The sequence below is a fragment of the Oncorhynchus clarkii genome, chromosome 20 (genome assembly GCF_045791955.1).
Source record: "Oncorhynchus clarkii lewisi isolate Uvic-CL-2024 chromosome 20, UVic_Ocla_1.0, whole genome shotgun sequence".
NCBI lineage: Eukaryota > Metazoa > Chordata > Actinopteri > Salmoniformes > Salmonidae > Oncorhynchus > Oncorhynchus clarkii.
Genome location: NC_092166.1, coordinates 8,945,748 through 8,952,251, shown reverse-complemented (window position 1 = coordinate 8,952,251; position 6,504 = coordinate 8,945,748).

Below are 6,504 nucleotides of genomic sequence, written 5' to 3'. Positions count from 1 at the left end.
ATTTGTCCATAAGCTTTCCTCACAGCCTTCCTTTTCATGAACATTCAGTGAAAAAAAATCATGTATTTTTAAAAGGGTATGATGCTTACATCCTTCGCCTCAATTCCTCGCAGCATCACCCCCAAAGCAAAACAAAGCAACGAAGTCCTCATCTTGAAGATGATCTTCCCGCCACTATTGGATTTAGCAAATTCGCGTGCTCCTCTCCTCTATCTCCTGCAACATACAAGCAGCCAGGCCCGACACCTGTGTGCGCGGCAAGCGACAGGTGCGTCAGTGCGGTTGGGGGAGCGTGTACCCACTAGTATTCTGTCAGCAGCACACACGGTGACGTCACGTTCGTATGGAAATGAGGAAAAACATTCAAAATAACAGCCCGTATTTCAAAACATTGCAATGTAAATAACTAATTTAAAAGATATGGAACAAATAAATAAAAAAATGCTTTAAAAATATATATAAATAAGGAAAAAATACTATGTTGACCCTGGTATGTTGAGAATATTGGCTTTTCCACCTGTCTCAGTTAAAGTGTAATGGGAAATATTCAGTAGGGTGTCTACTAACCAAATATTGTGATTTTCTAGGGAGACTGTGTTACACGGCTTGCTGCTGGCTTTGGACTGTCACCGGACAAATCTTTACATTTCCCGAAAAAATGTAATTACTACATTTCCCCCCCAATTGTCGCACGAATGCAATTCCACAAAATACACAACATGTCCAGCAGCAGATTGGCCATAATAAGATATCACATTATCCAGACAGGTTGTAGCATAGAATACTTTATCCTAGTGTATATGTTTCACACAGTCGCCATAAATTCAAAGCACACGCATAATTGACACTGCCGGACGGGACACGAGACCCAAATGCAGTTTCAAGGTCTCATCAGAAGTGAACATTCGTTCCCGGTCCGACCCAAACCCAGCGAGTTGAAGCTCGAGCCCAGGCCTGGTTCTACATTACAGAAATCAATTGAGCCCGAACCCGAAAAAAAGCCAGATTTCTAGAAAACAGTAGGTTATATTGATTTATATTGATGTTGAGAACAACAAGGGAGAGGCGGGTGGCAGCGGAGTGAGAAGACGAGGAAACAGCCATTGGGCCTAGAAAAAGCACAGAGGGGAAAACTCACATTAGCTATGTCATATACAACCATATACCATACTAATTTAAAATAATAGTATTGTGTGGTCGGTCGCCTAGATTATAATTTCAACACCGTTTTGATTGGGACAGTACCATCGCGCTGCTTTGAGACAAGCGTGGGGGACTCTAGATAAATCAATCATGGTCAGATCTTTGCTTTCAATGAATCTCCGTTTGGATATTTGATAACAATTAGGCTGTGGAAACGTTAGCAAAGTTGAGTTCAGTTTAATGATCATCTTTATTCTAGTTTTCTAGCATTTTATACAAGTGGATTTTGCTCTTCACCGCCGTAGTAGCCTTGGTTACATGCAATAATGTAGCATACAATTACTATTTATCTGCTTACTGTTGTAGTAGTCTTATATAGAACGTAGGCTATTTTCATATTGTCCCAATCCCACTGAAACCCAACATACTGACTGACTCATGTCTCGCATGAAAATTCCTAACTTTATTCTGTAATCCATAGGCTGCACCATCAAAGCACGTCTCACCTATGCATGTCAAAATACCGCTATAACATTTCGCCCGCTTCTCTGTGTGGCCTCGTATTGCTGCACATATGAGAGCTTCAGCATACAATGTGTCATTTACAAACGGTATGAGAGTACATGTGGAACCGTTCCGTAACGACAGACGCTGGGAGACGGGAAGGAAGTACAGGATGAGGATTTAATAATAAATACACATGACACTAAACCAGATGAACGTCCGGACAAGAGAAACAAAACAACATCAATGCAGACACCGGAATGAAACGGAGGAAGTGACAGATATAAGGGAGGCAATCAATGACCTGATGGAGTCCAGGTGAGTCCGATGAAGCGCTGGCGCGTAACGACAGTGACAGGTGTGCGTAACTGAGAAGGGGAGAAGGAGCAGACGTGACAACAAATGACATTTTTTTTTTAAACAGAGTTGGTCTCGGTTAAGATACCTTGATATTTAAACAATTTCCACCCTTCGTCTATTCATTATTCATGAGCGGATCTGCTATCTGTTTAATCCTCAACTCGATAAACTGGATAAGTGGAAGTGGTAGCTAATTTATTTGTTTTCTCATCTAACACCGAACAGAGACATTTGACATGCAATAATGCAGCCTAAAACTATTATTTATCTGCTGACTGTTGTAGTAGTCTCATATAGCCTTTCGTAGGCTATTTTCCTATTGTCCCAATCCCACTGGAATGACTCCTGACTCCTGTCTCGCATGAGAATTCCTAACTTTATTCTGTAATGTATACACTGGACTATCAAAGCTCGTCTCACCAATGCGTGTCAAAATACCGCTATAACATTTTCCCCCGCTTCTCTGCGCTGTCTCGTATTGCTACCCATATGAGAGCTTCACCAGATAATGTGTCATCTACAAACGGTATGAGAGTACATATGTATATTTCTTTTAAACAGAGTTGGTCCGGGTTAAGATACCTTGTTATTTTCAGTATTCATCTCCCCGTTATTCATGAGCTGATCTGCTATCTGTATAATCGTCAACTCGATTTTGCCAAATGAGAGATATTCTGTCATTCGTTGGAGGGTATCTAGAAAGCTTTAGTCATTTTATTGTTGTTTTTAGTGAAAGAGTCACTAGTACTCTGTATTAAACCCGTTGCCCTGCACGAGACCCATTTAAGTTTTGCAGTTTCTTTTGAGTAATTCCTTATGTTTATATATATTTAAATATATATATATATATATATATATATATGTGTATTTTTGTCACTACAGATACAAACTTCTACATAGGAACAACAATTTACAGATGCACACAAACAATGACTACATCTCATCTGGCCAGACCCGCATGCTCACACCCCCATCCATATTGTTTGCCACGTGGCCTTAAATTGAACCAGTTCGTTTTTTTTCGGTTGCCCATAATATTTAAATAATAAATCATTCGATTTTCCATTGTGTTAATGATGGCGGATTGATTGAGTGCCAAGTATTTAGTATAGCCTACGTTTTTTCAAGATGAGTGATGAGAAGAGAATCGTCCAGCCAATTGGGAATCTCACTACACCCTCATATGCCATGTCTTGAAATATGCAAACAGGCAGATTAAAAGTAAGTTTACAATGTAACACTTCTGACAGAAAATGTTCTAGCTCCGCCCATAATTGTGTGACTTTATAGGATTCCCAAAAGGCATGGATATTTGAGTCATTACTAGTTTTACACTTAAAACATTACTCCGCCATTGTGCTGTAGAATTTGTGAATTTTTATACATTCAAATTAAGCATACGTTTTCGTTAATTGTAATTTCAACAGTTATGCTTCAACTTACCCACCATCTTGTGCCAACATAAGTTACTTTTAAGTCGTATATCTTCACACTCATATAAATAATTTTCTGACTGAAATAAGATTCCTTCAATAGTCCTGTGTGTGTATCGGTGTCTGTATTGAGTAATTACAATTACAATATCTATATCTATATATCTAACAATAGCTTTCAACATGTGTAAACTTTCAAAAGAAATGCTGGTATAAATAATACAATATAAAAATGATCCATCAATTATTTCAAAGGTGGTTGCAATGCTGTGAAAAACAGGTGTATTGCACTATATTCCAAAGTGTAGCATATCTTTGCAGGGAGACTCTTATTTTTTATTTTTTAAAGGAGAATGGTAATCCTGTATCATCAGTTCATTGGTTATTTAATTCAGAAGATGGCCTGAAAAACGGAAAACGGTAAATTTTTCGTTTTTAGTTTCTGAAAAAAAAAGAAATGTTTTCTAATTTATTGTGTCAGAATTGGACATGGAATAATGAAAAACAAAATTACAACAAAACGTTTTCAAAGTACATGCCCCCTCATATAACATTCACATGGCTTAGGGTGTGTGCTTACAGCCTAGGTTGGCAGGACAAAGAATGTATTAGACCGTTTGAGCTTGAGATAAATCAAGGAGAGCGATCTTTCCCCCGGATGTTTAAATATGAAGTATCTGGTTGGAATTTCCCAGTGGCCGGCAGTGGGAGAGTATGGAGCGAGATGGAACTGGGCCGACATTTTGCTAATTTTCTCATCGATGAAACATTTGATCTCAGTACAGACTGCAGACTGCCTTGCAGTGAGCAGGAAAATATGTTTGTGTGGTATACCCATGGCAATAAAAAGGCAAATTTTAACTTACTGTATTGGCTGATTTAACTAACTGAAGTTCACTATGATCTGCTCAGATGCCATACTGTGCCGAAGGCTATAATCTTCAGTTGTGAACACGACTATTTCTACGACAAATAATCTACTTCCCTGAATGTATATACACTGGGGGGCTGATGATCAATGACACGACTTGATTACTGATCCTCCCCACTCTCTCTCTCAGACACACACACACACACACACACACACACACACACACACACACACACACACACACACACACACACACACACACACACACACACACACACACACACACACACACAGTGGTGGAAAAAGTACCCAATTGCCATACTTGAGTAAAAGTAAAGATACCTTAATAGAAAATGACTGAAGTGAAAGTCACCCAGTAAAATACAACTTGAGTAAAAGTCTAAAAGTATTTGGTGTGAAATATACTTAAGGAATAAAACAAAAATGTTTCTTTTACCCAAACACATACCTATAAATAGTACAACCAGAGAAACGGATCATTTTGCAGTAGTATCCAGAGCTATATATTGGTCATATTGGTCATGGCTCCCGAGTGGCACACAATGGGATTGCATTGCAGTTCTCCAGCTGTATCCACTGAAATAGCGGTGGGTGCACTAGGTTTAAGGCACGAGGGCAGGGGGCACGGGATGGGTCACAGAGCCGCGCACAGAAGATGGACCTAGCCCATGGGGAATGGAGGGAGAGGAAGGGGGAGGGAGGTGGAACCCCACCCCGCCCCACTGGGTAGCACAGAGCAACACTTTAACACTTTGGCGCTGACTAGGGAAACGCTCCCGCTGTTCTTAGCGCCAGTCTGCACGTTCAAACTAAAACAATGTAACTAATAATAGCGTGAAAAATGCCCCTTAGATATGAATTCAGAGGGCAGATATTATTAAATATTACATTTTATTTACAGTAGTGATGGACAGCTGGTGGCATTTTGTAAACAGGTTTTCAAACACTTGTAGCCCGATTAGCAGTATAATCTAAGTGAGGACAATCGACGATCTGCTGTATACTTCTGGCCTGTTTTAAGCTGAAAGTCAGACCTTTGCAGTACTCTTCACCCCGCCCCAAACTCCACCCTTAACACAGTTACCATTCAAAAATGAGCTGTTTATCTAAAAAAAAAAAAAAAAAGCCTGTCAATGTGTTGGCATCCTGTGTAATTAAATCGATAATTAAATAAAGGTTCAATAACATTTTTTTTTTAAATGATTGTGTACTGAAAATGTGAATGTGTTTTTGCAGAGAATGCAACCATACCGATAACCATCCGTGGAGATCAGTGGACAAAGGGCTGGACAACGGGCCACACCGAAAAAACGCATGGTTGCCAGAAAAGTGGTTCGTTTTGCTAGATTCTTAAAATGTATAAGTAGCATTTGTGTGTTGGAGTCACTTTTAATTCTTAATTGATCTACGGTTTCTGTCATAGGCCATTGTAATCGATGGGGGCTCAGGGCGGTACCATTCTGCTCATCTGATGAAGGTGCACATGGATCAGATTCAAACTTTGAAGACCGATATTGAGTCCTTGAAGGCAGACCAGCAGAAAGAGAAACATTATCTGTTGCAGAGAAACGGGTGACAGCTGATGCATTAGTCCAGAGCTAGGCGGCATTGGCGGAGAGTCAGGTGGAGAATGGCACGTTGAAGAGGGCGAGGAACGAGATGCAGTCACAATCCATGTCAGGCACATCTGTGAGCTCTGGAACTTCACCTCCGACAGGCAGAGTCAGCATACCTGGTGGGTTTGTCAGGTCGTCGGTTCACCCTGACATTTCCATTCCTCTTCTGACAACAGAACTTGACCAAGTCAAATGTGGCTTATAAGTGAACCACTGGGTGTTCATCATTAATACTGTGTCTCAGAAGTTTCTGTCCATGACTGATGCAACTCGAAAAGGTATTAAAGAGTTATTGAGTACTTGACGTCACCGAGAAAGCCTGGACATGGCCTGCTCTCCCTTATGTAAGGAATTAGGCACTTTCCCATGTTTACAACAGTATGTACTGTAGGCTATGTTTACTTGTCAGACAGCACAGTAGCCTAATAAACAAATGCAGGTGGCTTATATCTTCAAAATGCTGTAAATGCTTTATTATCCAAATGTAAAAGCATATACTGTACAGTACTGTATTTCTTCATCAGCATCTTTATGCTTTCATTAATAAAATAATGAT